We start from the raw sequence: 20,771 nt of genomic DNA on the forward strand, positions 1-20,771 counted from the left end.
TCTATGTTGATATCAAAGTTTGGGTGCGTTTTTTTTGTTTTTCGGTTTGGTACAACAATTTTATTTTTATTATTTATTTTTTAAGGAACTGTATATGTAGCGGAGGAAGAGAGCCTCTACATATAGTTCAGGGATAAACTGCATGATATTTTTAAAAAGATCTCGAGTTTAGTGAATTTTATATGTAGCGAAGGAAGAGAATCTCTATATATAATTTAATGTTTTAGTTTTTCATTATAATATAACATTTGTTATCAAGTATTTTAATTTTAAAAATTTATATTACAAATGAATGTTCCATACAATAAAATAAATACAATTTGGTTTGACCCCCAATCAAATAAAAGTGTGGTTCAAAAACTGTATGGTAAAGTACAAGAAATCAGGAAATCTTGATGAATATTCACAACAGGATCACTAAAACAGACCCAAAATAGTGTATGTCTGCAACATGCCCACAGTAGTGCATATCTTTATCAGTTCATTTTATTTTGAAGTAAATGGTCGTCGTATATATAAAATTTTTGATATTTGTCATTTATATAAGAACTCTAGAAATCCACTTTTGCGTGGCGACATCGAATTCAAAAACATAAATTTGTTAAATTTGAATATATTATCCAATCTTATGTTCTAGATAAACCTTTTTGGTAATTTTCGAATGTGTCTCAAATTAACTGATCAGCATTTCTATTTTAAGAATTCATGCACTAAAGTGAAAGTCCCTTGTGCAGTTCATCAACTGTTTCTTCTTGTATTTTTTCCATGGTTTCGAATAATAAATTGCCGGCTGATGCTACTTATGTTGCTGAATTTGTACGTACGATGAATACTCTGTTCGATTTATTAAATGTTATGAGAGTTAAATTCAGATCTAAATTCTTTTCAATAGCATAATAGATAAATATAATAGTTTAAAATTGGCTGTCACTGAGTCTTTTGGTCATTTCAAGTCATACCACACGTTGCAACCCTAAAAAAGTATTTAGACAAAGATGAAACAAAGCAAAGAACACCTGATGTACCAAACAAGAAAGTCGTTTCTACTTCTTAAATCAAGACTCCTACTACTTGGTTGCAACTTACTTGGACAACAGTTTTAAAACAAACTTTTTGGGTGTTATTGAAGCGGAGAGAGCCCGCCAGAATATTCTCTTGGAATTTATGAAAATGTCCTGTGTAAAAGCCTTCAGCAGCAGTTCTGCTCATCGCCAGTCAAAAAATTTAGAAGGAAAAAGTCGACTATATATCGCGAAGCTTATGATTCCCTTTGGGATTGCTTTAATGAGGTAGCGACAGAAAACAACACTAGTCCAAGGTTCCGAGAACATACAGGATAGCCAACATCCGGGTGAAGGAGGTCAGTCGGACGAAAACTGGTGGAAATCGAGACCGTCACGAAGGCGAAGTGGGAGAGGCTACGGCCTACCCCTGTTTAAATTACCGACACGTCTCTAATTCTGGATCATTTACTATAATGGCACTTAACAGTAGACAGTAAACATTTAACCCCTTTAGAATATAGTAAAATATATGAGGTGAGGGGCAAAAATAAAGAATATTGTGCGGGACAAATACAAAATGAGCCCGAAGGAAAAGTTGAAAGAAATGTTTATAATTACCATTCTCAAACAAAAAATTAGGAGACTTAATTTTAATATACTTCATCACTAGCAGTTCATCTAAATTGAATCATTTTCCGTTGAGGAAAATATGAAGGATTGGTAATACCCTATAGTCACAGTATTACTAATATCAATGGTCAATTTGAAATGATGATTTAAGAAACAACACAGTAAACAAACCACGTCGTTTTTAATGAATGCTTGAAATAATTGTCAAATTAACTAACCCAATGTTTATGGAGAAGCAGGTTATAAACCTTATTTTTGACAATAATAAATACCTATAATATACTCAATAATATGTAAATTTTTATATAATTTACATAACATAAATCGTAATTTATACTTGTTGCTTAAAATATTACCTATTTTAAGTAACATACATGATTACTTATTATTTTAATTTTTAAATTTAAATGAGTAATTTTTAATATCTGGGACACAGATACTAATAGCTCATTCACATAAACATTGGTACAGTTGAAGTGTATTTGTGTGTGTAGTGCAGAAAGTTGGGTTCATTTAGAAATTACCGCTACCACTGCAGTACAAATACACTGCCACTGCACCAATCTTATGTAAATGAAGTTTAATATATTCTTCCTGACATTGGCTGTACTTGATATTTCCTTGAAGCAATGTATAGAATGGACTTCATCCTTAATCTTCTTGTAACAGTGGTTGTATAAAATCCAAATTAAACCTTTTATATTTTAGAGCACCTTCTCATAATACCTAAAATATAAATGTTATAAAAACGTGCATAATGAAATTGGAATCACATTGAATCATCTTTCTTTAACCGAAATATTTAAAATGGGAATAACAATAAACAACACAAAGTAATTACAAGTAACTTTGATAAATAAAAACATATTTTAGTTAATTGTATGTTGAATAAATAAAAAACTTATTTGTCTAATAATGCATAGCTGAAATTATTGCAAACCTTAATTGACAAGAAATTAAGAATGATTTAAAAAGAAATTGTTGCATATGTTCCACTAATATGTTTATAATTTCTAAAAATATTTTAATTTTTTTCTTCTTTGAATATATTTATTTTTATATGGAATTGTCCAACAAATATCTGTATTCTACTTCATTCAAGTTAAACAATTTTGATCAAATTACTATAATCGAAAATGTTTATTATTGCAAATTTTTTTATTTCAAAGTATATTTTATTACGTATTATAATTTTGTTTCAACGCTGTCTAACGAAAATTATATTCGTTAATCCATCAATTAACTTGTTTTCAATGATTTTTTTAATCTTGTGTATTTTTGTTTCTACACGGACTGTCTCGAAACTTAGCTGACTGCTGCTACAAATTTCCTCAATTTCATTCACGAAGTTTACAACTTATAAGTGTTATTACTTATTCCATTTTTCCCACTTCATTATCGAAAATCATGAATTGTAAAATAGTAATTAATTCTCCTGAACCGATTGCTGAAGAATTATCTGTGTTGGACCCAAAATGTCAAGAGCACCTATTGCATAAAAATGAGTCATCTCAAGTCCAGAATTGTGAAGGAGTTTTTGTTCAAAAACGGCCTTGTTGTTTTACAATATCTGCCATATTCGCTAGATTTACCACCAGCAGACTTCTGGCTATAGAAGAAATTCAAAGTACCGTGACACGGGTCCTAGAAAAGGCCCCAAGGAATGACTTCAACTTGTTTTTGAATCGTTTTACAGACAATTCCAATCTTGTATAAATGATGAGAGTGTGCTTCCAATAATATTAAATAAATAATATTATTTGTTTAGCCGTTTTATTTATCTGGCATCAGTCACCCAATTTTTGAGACAAACTATGTTTACATTAAATATACTTTTGACTAATCAAACTTAAAGTATCTATTCTACTGACCTTTGGTTTCACTTCTTTCACATCAGATTCTCTTTGATCACTCGTATGTCATGAGAAAACTAAAAAATCCTGGGAACCTCCTTTGTTCCATCGTCCATGACTAAAATAAAAAAATAAGGTAGAATATATACAAAGGACAGTAGACAGTACTATTAATTATTTCTTTTGTACATTAATAGTTTAATTGTATTTTCACATATAATTAAATAGAAATTCTCACTTCGGAACCTACATTTTACTTCATTATAAAGAGCAAACGATGACCAAATAATCTTCAACATATTTAATAAACATTTTGAATTCTTTAAATAGTTCAAAATGTTTATTAATAAAATAAATTTTAAAGTGAAACACATATTTACTGAAAATTAAAAAATATTCACGTATGTGAATAAAAAATGTTTCCAATGTTTTCAAAAAGTTATTGAAGATAGTTTATTAAAGGTTGTCCAAAACATTAGTGAATGATTTAATTTCAAACAACTTATAAATATTTGGCAAAAGGTACTGATTGTAAAATATTGTTTTTCAACTATTCTTCTGAAAGTAATTAGTATTAAGAACATATGTAACATATGATAGAAATCTTAATTAAATTGTTTCCAGTAAATTATATTGATGATATCGTTTAATTGTAATTACATATATGTATTTATGTAGTTTTTAGTCACAAAATCTTTGAATATTTTGTACGTTTTTTATCAGCTTTAAAATATTTTTGACATTACCAATTTAATTTAAAGAAATTGTTCAGTTTTATGGTCCAAATCGGTTTCCCTGTACGTAAATGGCAATTTGAGCAACAAAGTACAAATAATGTTCAAAAATTTGTATAGCATTGGAAATCTAGATAAAAGGATAAATAAATGAATTTTCAGTAGGTCTTTAGTAATTTTATATTTATGAAATTTTGTCTTTGATTAATAAAATATTTTTGATTTTTTATTTATTTATTTGTCAATTACTATAAGGTAACTAAAATCCGCGTTTCACATTATTAGAATTAGAAAATATTAATCAAATTAGTTACCGTTTAATTGTAATTCTATGAATAAGTTGATTATTTATTAATATATGACAAGCTCATTTTAAAAAGAAACTAAATCTAAATATTAAATTGCTCACTCATTTGTCCTGAGAAAACTAAACCAACATTCTGGCAGCTTCCATAGTTTCATTATTCACTACTAAAATTCAATAAATTGAATGTTTACACAAACTTAAAACACCATTTTAAAGCATTGAGAACCTCATTTCAATATTAATTTTTTGTGTTATTAAAAAAATGCAGTAGGTCCTATTCTTAAACATTATTAATTGTATGTAAAATGAACTATTTGACTGTTATGTCTAACTACTGTCCGGGTACTTTCGAAGTAGAAAAGTCATTACACATACTAATATGTCACAATTAGTTAAATATTTATTATTTATAGTAATATTATGTCATACTATTAAAAATTGTTTTTAATAAGTATAATAACTAAATCAATTCATATTATATTAAAAAATTTATTATGTATTAAAATATACATTTATATTATTGGTTTATCTGATAATAAAATTAAAGTTTGTACAGACTGAATATTCATTGGTGGACAAGATCTAATTGATTGTAACTTACAGGATTTAAAATGAGATAAAGAAATTAGTGTAATTTAATTCCTATATATAAATAAGTTAACATTTGTACCAATTATATATCATAGACAAGTTAAATATATTCGATTGCATAAATACAAGTTTACATGAATAAATATAAAATTATTGAACAGAAATTACCTTATACTCAAAGATGTGTTTTGTTAAACTAAATAAATATATTTATTATAATGTTTCTTAAATATTTGACTAGTTTTTGAATTAAGTATGACTAATTAAAAAGAAAATTATTTTTTTACATTGTTTCTTTGTTTAAAATGTATATTAAAGAACATATGATGCATTTTCTTATCATAACCAAATAAAGAAAAGGTTACTAACCTTCAATTTGTTGCTTGCATAAATTGCAAAAACACCATTAAGGCATCGCTTCTAGAAATTCTTTTTTAAATCCTCCAGTTTAACAGATATATATTTGCTACCGTCGCCTAAAATTATTACTAACTTTACATAATCAAATTGGTAAATTAGGATGAACTGAAACAATTTATATTACGTTGAATCCCCCCGTATTGTTAATTTAGGGCGCCAGGAGATATTCAGATGGAGTGGTTTCTTAGTCACCATAGTTTTATGCACCAACACGTGGCCCTTGGTTTTCTTCAGTTTTAATCTACAATACATAAATTAAAATACAAACAAAAAATACACAAACAGGAACACTCACCGTCACCAGGACAAATATAGCACACGTTATACAATCAGAATTCCAGGGGATGACGAAGAAAAACCTGGAAAATTAATCAAGGTCTCCGTCTAACATCGTAGTTGTTCCAGTAGCAGCTGACACAAGCTATGTATACAGTGCGGTATACCAACAGATACTCACCCCAGCTCCTTAAACAGAAGAGACCTCTCAGCTGCATTAGAATGAAAACCATACAAATCCAATGCTGCGTCCAATGGAAGTTGGATTTCAGCAATGAATAAAGCTGTAATGGCTTACCAGTGGTAATTTAATTTTATAAACGCAAGTACAAAAAACTAAAAAAATAGAGAAGCAAGTAGATATGAATTTAATAACTATTTGATTAAAATAGAAAAAGTATGGCAACGGGAACGGACGTACAAAAATCACAAATGTTCTCAACAAAAGCAAATTTTGATAGTAAATGAAATGTTTTTGTTCGAAACTACTCCTGAAGAAATTCTAAAGGTCGTAAAAAATATAATGCTAATGAATAAAATGGTTTAAAATTTTTGTTTTAGGTAAATTTAAAATCATACTTGTATACTATGCTTTGTAATTCAATAATTTTATAGTTAAAATGTTTATTTTACATTACAATCATATTAGAAATAAAATAACCTCAAATTTGAATAAGATGCTTTATATATTACTAACTGCAAGCCCAATCCTTACCCAGGAAGGTCTTTGAACCTTCCTCAGACTGGGCTTGTTCTTCCGGATTCAGTTGACAGGGGGCTGGCATCTTTGTCAGTCCCGTCTTCTGGTTTAATTCACCCGTTAGGGGTTTACACTTTCCCCTCTCTGTCTCAAAAAAAAAAAAATCTGTTGAATACATTAATATTATTTTGTAGGTTAAATTGTCTGCCGGACCATTGATTTAACCAGAGTAGACTCGGCTCTTTATAGGTATGTTAATCTTATTAAATATATTATTAAAAGTGAGTATTCTAGGTTCCAACTAGATTGGAAAGGTTCGATCAATGGGAATTAGGTAGTTTTATTAAAATATAGAATTTTTTTTGCGATTTTATTTTATAATTTTATAAAATTCAGCCATGAGTTCTCAGCCTCAATCTCTGTCTGGTTATTGTGTCAAAATGTTTTTCAATATATATTATATTATGTTTCAATACATATTATAGTGATGTTCATAATCCTAATTTTAAAAATAAATCTTTTTTAAGCCACCTTCCGATTCTAAATTAAATTTAGTATGGCGTTCAATTTGTCAATTTATAATATTAATCCTTCTATCAAAACATTTCATGTCTGTTAAGATCATTTCTCTCCATCAGATTTTTCTATAACAAGAAAAATTCGTCGCCTTAAATCTAAAACAGTTCTTTTGTTACCATTACTTTTTCGTTCTCCACTTCTTTTTCGTTCCACTTCCAGGGATCTTAAGTTAATGTTTTTAAAAATGCATTGTCTAATTTGAATTCTAGTCAATCTATTCCTTTCACTTCCAGAGATCTTAATTTTAATGTTTTTCAAAGTTTATTGTCTAATTTGAATTCTAATTCGAATTATTTATTTTTATGTTGTTTGTTATTGTTGTTGAAGAAATTTATTGTGTTGGATTTGTATTTATTTATTTATTTTTATTATACATAATATGTAGTATACAGGAGACAGATGTATTTTTTATACAATATATTGTATATACAATATACAATGTACTATCGCGTTCATAAGTGGTCTGCCACTTCAACGACGTCAGGCCGTAAACGGTCACATTCTGTATTACCGTGCACTACCGTGACGGTAGTACCGTCTCGGCAGTGCCGACTCCCCACCACATCGTAAGATGCGATTCCTAAATGTGTTGTCAATTCAATGCGAACCTTTGTACAGCGAACATAATGAATTTAAACGAGGAAAAACGCCTTAAAATAGTCTTTTTAAATGAACAAGGAAAAAATATTTCTGAAATAGCTAGAGAGCTAAATATTTCGGTAAGAACTAAAATTGGGAGAATATGTTTATGTCCCCAGTGTTGTATATCTATGTTGATATCAAAGTTTGGGTGCGTTTTTTTTTTGTTTTTCGGTTTGGTACAACAATTTTATTTTTATTATTTATTTTTTAAGGAACTGTATATGTAGCGGAGGAAGAGAGCCTCTACATATAGTTCAGGGATAAACTGCATGATATTTTTAAAAAGATCTCGAGTTTAGTGAATTTTATATGTAGCGAAGGAAGAGAATCTCTATATATAATTTAATGTTTTAGGTTTTTCATTATAATATAACATTTGTTATCAAGTATTTTAATTTTAAAAATTTATATTGCAAACGAATGTTCCATACAATAAAATAAATATCCAAACAACAAGGATACAGCCGTGTACTACTTGAATTGGGTACCTGTACTAATTATGTTTGTGTTGTGACTTTTTCTTCAACAATACATTGTTCAATTCTGTAGAAATTTGTGGTGTGAATCGTTGTAATGTAATAATAAAGTTCAGGTTTACATTTTAATATTAAAGATTAAGAAATTTGTACTTTTGAAGATTTTGTTCAAATTGGTGAAACTTCTAGTAAAGCTGACCATGCTTTAGTTCTCATAATTCGAGGGTTATCTGATAATTGGAAAGAAGTTGTGACATACTATTTTTCTAATTTAAAATCACGTATCTTTCAAGTTCTTGTTTAAATGTTAGAGTTACAATTTGCAATCAAGGTAGTACAAATAGGGGTGCGTTAAACTATTTATCTAACGAAAATTTTCAAAATTTAAGTTCATTTTATTTTGAAGTAAATGGTCGTCGTATTTATAAAATTTAACTCACAACCAAATAAAAATTTGGTTCAAAAACTGTATGGTAAAGTACAGGAAATCTTGATGAACATTCACAACAGGCCCAAAATGGTGCATGTCAGCAAAAGGGTCACAGTAGTGCAAGTCTTCAACAGGAGCACGCTATTCTATCCAAACAACAAGGATACGGCCCTGTACTACTTGAATTGGGTACCTGTACTAATTATGTTTGTGTTGTGACTTTTTCTTCAACAATACATTGTTCAATATTGTAGAAATTTGTGGTGTGAATCGTTGTAATGTAATAATAAAGTTCAGGTTTACATTTTAATATTAAAGATCAAGAAATTTGTACTTTTGAAGATTTTGTTCATATTGGTGAAACTTCTAGTAAAGCTGACCATCCTTTAGTTTTCATGATTCGAGGGTTGTCTGATAATTGGAAACAAGTTGTGGCATACTATTTTTCTAATTTAAAAACACGTATCTTTCAAGTTCTTGGTTTAAATGTTAGAGTTACAATTTGCAATCAAGGTAGTACAAATAGGGGTGCGTTAAACTATTTATCTAATGAAAATTTTCAAAATTTAAGTTCATTTTATTTTGAAGTAAATGGTCGTCGTATTTATAAAATTTAACTCACAACCAAATAAAAATTTGGTTCAAAAACTGTATGGTAAAGTACAGGAAATCTTCATGAACATTCACAACAGGCCCAAAGTAGCGTATGTCCGCAAAAGGCTCACAGTAATGTATGTCTGCAACAGGCCAAAGTAGTGTACATCCACAACAGGCCCACAGTAGTGCATGTCTGCAACAGGAGCAAGTTAGTGTATCCAAACAACAAGGATACAGAAGTGTATCTCAACAAGTATACAGCCGTGCACTACTTGAATTTGGTACCTGTATTAATTATGTTTTTCCATTGATTGTTATACTAATTTAATAATTTTAGTCTGCCTGTAACATGCACTGTAAGAAAAATTACAAATTATTAATTATTATTCTTTTAGAATATAGTAAAAATAACATTAGTAAATAATATAATTTTAACAGTTCATACAAGAAAAATAGTTGTGGCTATATTATTAACATTTTAAAAAGTTGCTATAATGATGACACACTGTGTATATTATAACAGTACCAAATATAAAGATTTTAAATGATATAAAATGGTCGGCTTCTAGCCAAGATCCCTATCTTGTCAAAATGGGTTCCAACACTAGTGGAAAAAATATTACTAACTAGTATAATTTTATTAAAGGGTGGGTGGTCACGAAAAGGGCTATCATTTTTTGGGGCGATTTACAAAAGGAAGACAATGAATCTTTGAACACTAGATTATTAAATCAAGATCCAATTGAAAATATATTTTACCAAGTACGTCAACACGTCTTTTTAATACAAAACAAACATGCCACCATTTTATTGCAGCTTTAAAAACAGTAGTTCTAAATAAATTAAGTCTTCTTTTAACAGTTAATAATAATTCAAAAAATGATGGTGGTGATTCTTTAGGGGTATTCCCTAAATGTATTTCAAATTCCGTTAAGTCTGTTTCGAACCCGGATGTTTGTATTTTCGAGGCAGTGCCAACTCCCCACCACATCGTAAGATGCGATTCCTAAATGTGTTGTCAATTCAATGCGAACCTTTGTACAGCGAACATAATGAATTTAAACGAGGAAAAACGCCTTAAAATAGTCTTTTTAAATGAACAAGGAAAAAATATTTCTGAAATAGCTAGAGAGCTAAATATTTCGGTAAGAACTAAAATTGGGAGAATATGTTTATGTCCCCAGTGTTGTATATCTATGTTGATATCAAAGTTTGGGTGCGTTTTTTTTTTGTTTTTCGGTTTGGTACAACAATTTTATTTTTATTATTTATTTTTTAAGGAACTGTATATGTAGCGGAGGAAGAGAGCCTCTACATATAGTTCAGGGATAAACTGCATGATATTTTTAAAAAGATCTCGAGTTTAGTGAATTTTATATGTAGCGAAGGAAGAGAATCTCTATATATAATTTAATGTTTTAGGTTTTTCATTATAATATAACATTTGTTATCAAGTATTTTAATTTTAAAAATTTATATTACAAATGAATGTTCCATACAATAAAATAAATACAATTTGGTTTGACCCCCAATCAAATAAAAGTGTGGTTCAAAAACTGTATGGTAAAGTACAAGAAATCAGGAAATCTTGATGAATATTCACAACAGGATCACTAAAACAGACCCAAAATAGTGTATGTCTGCAACATGCCCACAGTAGTGCATATCTTTATCAGTTCATTTTATTTTGAAGTAAATGGTCGTCGTATATATAAAATTTTTGATATTTGTCATTTATATAAGAACTCTAGAAATCCACTTTTGCGTGGCGACATCGAATTCAAAAACATAAATTTGTTAAATTTGAATATATTATCCAATCTTATGTTCTAGATAAACCTTTTTGGTAATTTTCGAATGTGTCTCAAATTAACTGATCAGCATTTCTATTTTAAGAATTCATGCACTAAAGTGAAAGTCCCTTGTGCAGTTCATCAACTGTTTCTTCTTGTATTTTTTCCATGGTTTCGAATAATAAATTGCCGGCTGATGCTACTTATGTTGCTGAATTTGTACGTACGATGAATACTCTGTTCGATTTATTAAATGTTATGAGAGTTAAATTCAGATCTAAATTCTTTTCAATAGCATAATAGATAAATATAATAGTTTAAAATTGGCTGTCACTGAGTCTTTTGGTCATTTCAAGTCATACCACACGTTGCAACCCTAAAAAAGTATTTAGACAAAGATGAAACAAAGCAAAGAACACCTGATGTACCAAACAAGAAAGTCGTTTCTACTTCTTAAATCAAGACTCCTACTACTTGGTTGCAACTTACTTGGACAACAGTTTTAAAACAAACTTTTTGGGTGTTATTGAAGCGGAGAGAGCCCGCCAGAATATTCTCTTGGAATTTATGAAAATGTCCTGTGTAAAAGCCTTCAGCAGCAGTTCTGCTCATCGCCAGTCAAAAAATTTAGAAGGAAAAAGTCGACTATATATCGCGAAGCTTATGATTCCCTTTGGGATTGCTTTAATGAGGTAGCGACAGAAAACAACACTAGTCCAAGGTTCCGAGAACATACAGGATAGCCAACATCCGGGTGAAGGAGGTCAGTCGGACGAAAACTGGTGGAAATCGAGACCGTCACGAAGGCGAAGTGGGAGAGGCTACGGCCTACCCCTGTTTAAATTACCGACACGTCTCTAATTCTGGATCATTTACTATAATGGCACTTAACAGTAGACAGTAAACATTTAACCCCTTTAGAATATAGTAAAATATATGAGGTGAGGGGCAAAAATAAAGAATATTGTGCGGGACAAATACAAAATGAGCCCGAAGGAAAAGTTGAAAGAAATGTTTATAATTACCATTCTCAAACAAAAAATTAGGAGACTTAATTTTAATATACTTCATCACTAGCAGTTCATCTAAATTGAATCATTTTCCGTTGAGGAAAATATGAAGGATTGGTAATACCCTATAGTCACAGTATTACTAATATCAATGGTCAATTTGAAATGATGATTTAAGAAACAACACAGTAAACAAACCACGTCGTTTTTAATGAATGCTTGAAATAATTGTCAAATTAACTAACCCAATTTTTATGGAGAAGCAGGTTATAAACCTTATTTTTGACAATAATAAATACCTATAATATACTCAATAATATGTAAATTTTTATATAATTTACATAACATAAATCGTAATTTACACTTGTTGCTTAAAATATTACCTATTTTAAGTAACATACATGATTACTTATTATTTTAATTTTTAAATTTAAATGAGTAATTTTTAATATCTGGGACACAGATACTAATAGCTCATTCACATAAACATTGGTACAGTTGAAGTGTATTTGTGTGTGTAGTGCAGAAAGTTGGGTTTATTTAGAAATTACCGCTACCACTGCAGTACAAATACACTGCCACTGCACCAATTTTATGTAAATGAAGTTTAATATATTCTTCCTGACATGTGGCTGTACTTGATATTTCCTTGAAGCAATGTATAGAATGGACTTCATCCTTAATCTTCTTGTAACAGTGGTTGTATAAAATCCAAATTAAACCTTTTATATTTTAGAGCACCTTCTCATAATACCTAAAATATAAATGTTATAAAAACGTGCATAATGAAATTGTCACATTGAATCATCTTTTTTTAACCGAAATATTTAAAATGGGAATAACAATAAACAACAGAAAGTAATTACAAGTAAGTTTGATAAATAAAAACATATTTTAGTTAATTGTATGTTGAATAAATAAAAAACTTATTTGTCTAAAATGCATAGCTGAAATTATTGCAAACCTTAATTGACAAGAAATTAAGAATGATTTAAAAAGAAATTGTTGCATATGTTCTACTAATATGTTTATAATTTCTAAAAATATTTTAATTTTTTTCTTCTTTGAATATATTTATTTTTATATGGAATTGTCCAACAAATATCTGTATTCTACTTCATTCAAGTTAAACAATTTTGATCAAATTACTATAATCGAAAATGTTTATTATTGCAAATTTTTTTATTTCAAAGTATATTTTATTACGTATTATAATTTTGTTTCAACGCTGTCTAACGAAAATTATATTCGTTAATCCATCAATTAACTTGTTTTCAATGATTTTTTTAATCTTGTGTATTTTTGTTTCTACACGGACTGTCTCGAAACTTAGCTGACTGCTGCTACAAATTTCCTCAATTTCATTCACGAAGTTTACAACTTATAAGTGTTATTACTTATTCCATTTTTCCCACTTCATTATCGAAAATCATGAATTGTAAAATAGAAATTAATTCTCCTGAACCGATTGCTGAAGAATTATCTGTGTTGGACCCAAAATGTCAAGAGCACCTATTGCATAAAAATGATTCATCTCAAGTCCAGATTTGTGAAGGAGTTTTTGTCCAAAAACGGCCTTGTTGTTTTACAATATCTGCCATATTCGCTAGATTTACCACCAGCATACTTCTGTCTATAGAAGAAATTCAAAGTACGGTGACACGGGTCCTAGAAAAGGCCCCAAGGAATGACTTCAACTTTTTTTTGAATCGTTTTACAGATAATTCCGATCTTGTATAAATGATGAAAGAGTGTACTTCCAATAATATTAAATAAATAATTTTATTTGTTTAGTCGTTTCATTTATCTGGCATCAGTCACCTAATTTTTGAGACAAACTGTGTTTACATTAAATATACTTTTGACTAATCAAACTTAAAGTATCTATTCTACTGACCTTTGGTTTCACTTCTTTCACATCAGATTCTCTTTGATCACTCGTATGTCATGAGAAAACTAAAAAATCCTGGGAACCTCCTTTGTTCCATCGTCCATGACTAAAATAAAAAATAAGGTAGAATATATACAAAGGACAGTAGACAGTACTATTAATTATTTCTTTTGTACATTAATAGTTTAATTGTATTTTCACATATATTTAAATAGAAATTCTCACTTTGGAACCTACATTTTACTTCATTATAAAGAGCAAACGATGACCAAATAATCTTCAACATATTTAATAAACATTTTGAATTCTTTAAATAGTTCAAAATGTTTATTATTAAAATAAATTTTAAAGTGAAACACATATTTACTGAAAATTAAAAAATATTCACGTATGTGAATAAAAAATGTTTCCAATGTTTTCAAAAAGTTATTGAAGATAATTTATTAAAGGTTGTCCAAAACATTAGTGAATGATTTAATTTGAAACAACTTATAAATATTTGGCAAAAGGTACTGATTGTAAAATATTGTTTTTCAACTATTCTTCTGAAAGTAATTAGTATTAAGAACATATGTAACATGATACAAATCTTAATTAAATTGTTTCCAGTAAATTATATTGATGATATCGTTTAATTGTAATTACATATATGTATTTATGTAGTTTTTAGTCACAAAATCTTTGAATCTTTTGTACGTTTTTTATCAACTTTAAAATATTTTTGACATTACCAATTTAATTTAAATAAATTGTTCAGTTTTATGGTCCAAATCGGTTCCCTTTATGTAAATGCCAATTTGAGCCACAAAGTACAAATAATATTAAAAAATTTGTATAGCATTGGAAATCTAGATAAATGGATAATGAATTTTCAGTAGATCTTTAGTAAATCTATATTTATGCAATTTTGTCTTTGATTAATAAAATATTTTTGATTTTTTATTTGTTTATTTTTCAAATTATTATAATGTAACTAAAATCCACACTTTTCATTATTAAAATTAGAAAATATTGATCAAATTTGTTACCGTTAAATTGTAATTCTATGAAGAAGTTGATTTGTTTATTAATTAAAATATAACAAGTTTATTTTAAAAAGAATCTAAATCTAAATGTTAAATTGTTCACTCATTTGTCCTGAGAAAATTAAACCAACATTCTGGTAGTTTCCATTGTTTCATTGTCCATTACTAAAATTCAATAAATGGAATATTTACACAAACTTAAAACACCATTTTAATGCATTGAGAACCTCATTTCAATATTATTTTTTTGTGTTATTAAAAAATTGCAGTAGGACCTATTCTTAAACATTATTAATTGTATGTAAAATGAATTATTTAACTAAAATAAATATAAATCTATATAAGCTATGTCTAACTACTGTCCGGGTACTTTCAAAGTAGAAAAGTCATTACACATACTAATATGTCACAATTAGTTAAATGTTTATTATTTACAGTAATATTAGTAATATTAGTAAAGTTTTTAATAAGTATAATAACTAAATCAATTCATATTATAATAAAAAATTTATTATGTATTAAAATATACATTTATATTATTGGTTTATCTGATAATAAAATTAAAGTTTGTACAGACTGAACATTCATTGGGGGACTAGATCTAATTGATTGTAGCTTACAGGATTTAAAATGAGATAAAGAAATTAGTGTAATTTAATTCCTATATATAAGTAAGTTAACATTTGTACCAATTATATATCATAGACAAGTTAAATATATTCGATTGCATAAATACAAGTTTACATGAATAAATATAAAATTATAGAACAGAAATTACCTTATCCTCAAAGATGTGTTTTGTTAAACTAAATAAATATATTTATTATGATGTTTCTTAAATATTTGACTAGTTTTTAAATTAAGTATGACTAATTAAAAAGAAAATTATTTTTTAACATTGTTTCTTTGTTTAAAATGTATATTAAAGAACATATGATGCATTTTCTTATCCTAACCAAATAAAGAAAAGGTTACTAACCTTCAATTTGTTGCTTACATAAATTGCAAAAATACCATTAGGGCATCGCTTCTAGAAATTCTTTCTTAAATCCTCCAGTTTAACAGATATATATTTGCCACCGTCGCCTAAAATTATTACTTACTAACTTTACATATTCAAATTGGTAAATTAGGATGAACTAAAACAATTTATATTACGTTGAATCCCTCCGTATTGTTAATTTAGGGCGCCAGGAGATATTCAGACGGGGTGGTTTCTTAGTCACCATAGTTTTATGCACCAACACGTGGCCCTTGGTTTTCTTCAGTTTTAATCTACAATACATAAATTAAAATACAAACAAAAAATTCACAAACAGGAACACTCACCGTCACCAGGACAAATATAGCACACGTTATACAATCAGTATTCCAGGGGATGACGAAGAAAAACTTGGAAAATTAACCAAGGTCTCCGAGTAACCTCGTGGTTGTTCCAATAGCAACTGATACAAACTATGTATACAGTGCGGTATACCAACAGATAATTACATTGTAAATATGTAACGATAAATAAATTCCGTTTCACTACATCTGCCCCCCTCACCCCAGCTCCTTAAACAGAAGAGACCTCTCAGTTGCATTAGAATGAAAACCATACAAATCCAATTCTGCGTCCAATGGAAGTTGAATTTCAGAAATGAATTAAGCTGTAATGGCTTACCAGTGGTAATTTAATTTTATAAAGAGATGAATTTAATACCTATTTTATTAAAATAGAAAACAGCTTGGCTACGGGAACGGACGTACAAAAATCACAAATGTTCTCAACAAAAGCAAATTTTGATAGTATATGAAATATGCTTTTGTTCGAAACTACTCCTGAAGAAATTATAAAGGTCGTAAAAAAATATAATGCTAATGAATAAAATGGTTTAAAATTTTTGTTTTAGGTAAGTTAAAAATCATACTTGGATTCTATGCTTTGTAATTCAATAATTTAATAGTTAAAATGTTTATTTTACATTACAATCATATTAGAAATAAAATAACTTCAAATTTGAATAAGATGCTTATATATTAATATACTTTTTTCTTATCTGTTGAATACATTAATATTATTTTGTAGGTTAAATTGTCTGCCGGACCATTGATTTAACCAGAGTAGACTCGGCACTTTTTAGGTATGTTATTATATATATATATTATTAAAAGTGGGTATTCTAGGTTCCAACTAGATTGGAAAGGTTCGATCAATGGGAATTAGGTAGTTTTATTAAAATATAGATTTTTTTTCTGTGATTTTATTTTATAATTTTATAAAATTCAGCCATGAGTTCTCAGCCTCAATCTCTGTCTGGTTACTGTGTTAAAATGTGTTTCAATATATATTATATTATGTTTCAATACATATTATAGAGATGTTCATAATCCTAATTTTAAAAATAAATCGTTTTTTAAGCCGCCTTCCGATTCTAAATTAAATTTAGTATGGCGTTCAATTTGTCAATTTATAATATTAATCCTTCTATCAAAACATTTCATGTCTGTTAAGATCATTTCTCTCCATCAGATTTTTCTATAACAAGAAAAATTCGTCGCCTTAAACCTAAAACAGTTCTTTTGTTACCATTACTTTTTCGTTCTCATATTCCTTCCACTTCCAGGGATCTTAATTTTAATGTTTTTAAAAATGCATTGTCTAATTTGAATTCTAGTCAATGTATTCCTTCCACTTCCAGAGATCTTAATTTTAATGTTTTTGAAAGTTTATTGTCTAATTTGAATTCTAATTCGAATTATTTATTTTTATTTGTTTGTTATTGTTGTGTTCGATTTGTATTTATTTATTTATTTTTATTATACATAATATGTATATAGTATACAGGAGACAAATGTATTTTTTATACAATATATTGTATATCAATATACAATGTACAATAAATGATTACTAATAAAAATGTTTAAATTCCATAGCTTGTTTTATTTCTCACAACTCACCTATAATATATCAATTAATTTGAATTCGAAACTATTCCCGCCAATTTTGTCAAATGTCAAATACAGAAAATTATAAAGGCGACATCTATTGAATAATTTAAACACTACAAATCAATTTATCGTCCAGTGTTGTTTCTTATTTTTAGTAAGAGGTTGGTACTTCTTGGGTGTTCTGTGGGTTGCCAAGGACGAACTTGGGATGGACGCATTTTTAAAGTTACTCAATTATACAAAAAAAAATGATAACAAATGATTTACATTCTCCACAACCGGATCCTTTAGAATCGAGAGAAAAATGTATCCCATATTTTTTTATTGGTGACGATGATTTGCTCTAAGTGAAAACCTAATAAAACCTTTTTCTGGATATTTTCCCAAAGAAAATTTCCAAAGAATTTTTAATTATCGAACATGTCGAGCTCGAAGAGTAGTGGAAAATGTATTCGGAATCATGTCAAGTGTTTTATAAGAAACGTCCTACACAGAATGATGATGTCGTTAGAGCTAGAGGGGGTAGTACCAGATTTTAACATGATTCAAGCGTTTGCCCACTGAAGCGTTTAAATTCTATAATAAAGCACGGGTAACTTTAGAAGTGCCCCTAATAGATGAATTACAAAATACGCCGAATTCCGACAATTTAGGAGTAAGCAATGTGAAGTTGGAACATAAATTTAAAACATACAAGAGACTGAAATGCTTTAAACGGAAGATAGATAGTTTGACACCTGAAACAAAGACAGAATTAGCTGAAGAGGCTTCTATTAATATATTATTATATTATATTAATATATCATTGCAGTTTATGTCATTGCTAGACGACATTTTCCACTCACCACTTAAGTTAAAACCGGTTGAAACAAAATTGCCCACTGAAATGATTAAATTCATCAATAAAGTACGGATGACTTTAGACATACTTCTAATAGATGAATTGCCAAAAACATCTTCGAGTCTGTTAATCCCACATCTGGCGTGTCTCAGGGCTCCAATTTGGGACCATTACTTTCTCTTATTTTTATCAATGATATTATGGAAACTTTAAAATGTGAACATCTATTATTCGCAGATGATGTAAAACTATATTATCAGATTCGGTCCAGGGACGATTGTTCATTCATTCATTCTATTGTTTTAAAAGCCTACAGAACGTAAGGATTTCGCCAGCTTGAGCACTTTGAAGGTCTTGTTTAACTCTCTTGTTGTTCTATCCAATTTGGAACCTCATTTATTTAAATCACATAAGGGAAAATGAATCTGTTCAACCAAAGTTTTTAAAATACATTTATTTTTTGTAATACTCTAGTTATCTATCTAGGGGCTTTGACAATGAGGTACTGCTCAACGTCTGCGAAACTAACTCTCTATACATGCGTCGCCACACCGTTATTTTTAAGTTTGCCCACAGTTGCTGGATAAGCTATGCTTCCATGTTCTCCGAGCTGTCTCTTGAAGAAATATAAGTTTTTATAGCACATATGCCATTTCCTGTAAATGGTTTATATCTATTGGAAATAAACATTCTTATTATTATGAGATGGATGAAGTAAATATTACAAGAAAAAATGTGCTTGATATCGAGCACTCCATATAGCTACATAAGTCAATTGAAGAATTTATGGAGCATGATAAGTACAGTCGAATAAGAGCTGGGTAAAAAGAATTAAGAAAAAATGTAAGGGAACAAAATATTTTTGGAAGATGGGCTCCAGAACTATTATCGACTTTTTCAAGGCTCGTACCATTTTGGGTGACAGCTCCAAAAGTTAATGACAGAGATACATATTGGCTACACCTTACTGCGATTGTTACAATGAACGCTGTCTAGAGCGAACTTGTAAGAGTTGCTGCCCAAAATGTATTATTCCCTTGTGTGAAGAATTTGATGAAACAATAAATGTTAAATATCAAGAATGGGTAACAAAATATGGAGTAATAACACACCTCAAAACCAAGAAAGGCCGTACAATCATTAAACAAAAGAAAATCAACCATTAAAAAAATATTGTGTAATAGTATCAGTTCATCAAATGGTTAAAGGAACTTCAAAAACGAGAAAGACGCAGACGTGCACATGGACCTGGCTATGGTAAGAGTGCACCAGATGGTGTGGGGGCTACCTGTGGTGTTTCAGACTCGGCACAGTTTTTCGGTGCTATTCAGAATCGGTACCCAAAGATTACGCTCTTTTCAATATATCCAAAATTAATTTAATTAATTAATCAAAGAACAACTAAATTGGCTTACAGTCAACGGTATTTTAAAAGTTCACTAAGTAGTACAAGGGCATGCGTATATTCCGAAAAAAGTTAAGATGAAATCTCCACGTTACCTGACAGTCATGTTTTACATATTGACCCTAACGATCTACTTCCGTTTCCGGAAACTGAAAGAAGTTTAAAAAGAAAAACAAAAACGACCAATGCCTTAATGTTTAATTTGGAAGAATTGGCAGCACCCTCTGATATCGATCCTGAATTAGCATCAAGGAGGAATAAATTAGACGCCATTTACAGTGGCGAGTCTTCGAGTAATGAAGGGCCAGTATTTGAACTGAGGGTTCCGATATCCTTACGGTTTTTCTCTGTAAAAACATTCCTTTCTCGGTTGACAGCGACAACCATGTCGCTCTTTTCTCCGACCATAACTCGGTCACTCTGGAAACCCGAACTAATTACGATCAAACCATTAGTGGTTTGATTATTTTAGTATAAATTGAATGATAAATGATAGAGGCTATCGATTAAATCTCTTAATCAAGAATCATTGTGATGTTTACACGTTTTAAGGTGATAAACAGTTAAAAAAATATATACATAAATATCGAATCAAACAGAATACAGAATTGTTAAAGTTCATTTGTGACACCATCA

General features: G+C 29.1%; 1 long non-coding RNA gene across 8 annotated transcripts; it reads right to left on the minus strand.

The window, feature by feature from the left end:
• Positions 1-2,009: 2,009 nt before the first annotated feature.
• LOC109605996 (uncharacterized) lies at positions 2,010-16,440 on the minus strand. Of its 8 annotated transcripts, none has more exons than XR_007548325.1 (6): positions 16,288-16,440; positions 16,105-16,233; positions 15,938-16,060; positions 13,940-14,039; positions 3,506-3,605; positions 2,010-2,360 (listed from the first exon to the last, which is right to left on the minus strand). It is a non-coding gene; the product is annotated as an uncharacterized LOC109605996 (long non-coding RNA). The 8 variants fall into 8 exon arrangements; XR_007548324.1 differs by having other exon boundaries at positions 15,938-16,044; positions 16,288-16,438; XR_002192029.2 differs by having other exon boundaries at positions 15,938-16,044; positions 16,117-16,233; positions 16,288-16,435.
• Positions 16,441-20,771: the final 4,331 nt, after the last annotated feature.

The sequence above is a fragment of the Aethina tumida genome, chromosome 6 (genome assembly GCF_024364675.1).
Source record: "Aethina tumida isolate Nest 87 chromosome 6, icAetTumi1.1, whole genome shotgun sequence".
Classification (NCBI taxonomy): domain Eukaryota; kingdom Metazoa; phylum Arthropoda; class Insecta; order Coleoptera; family Nitidulidae; genus Aethina; species Aethina tumida.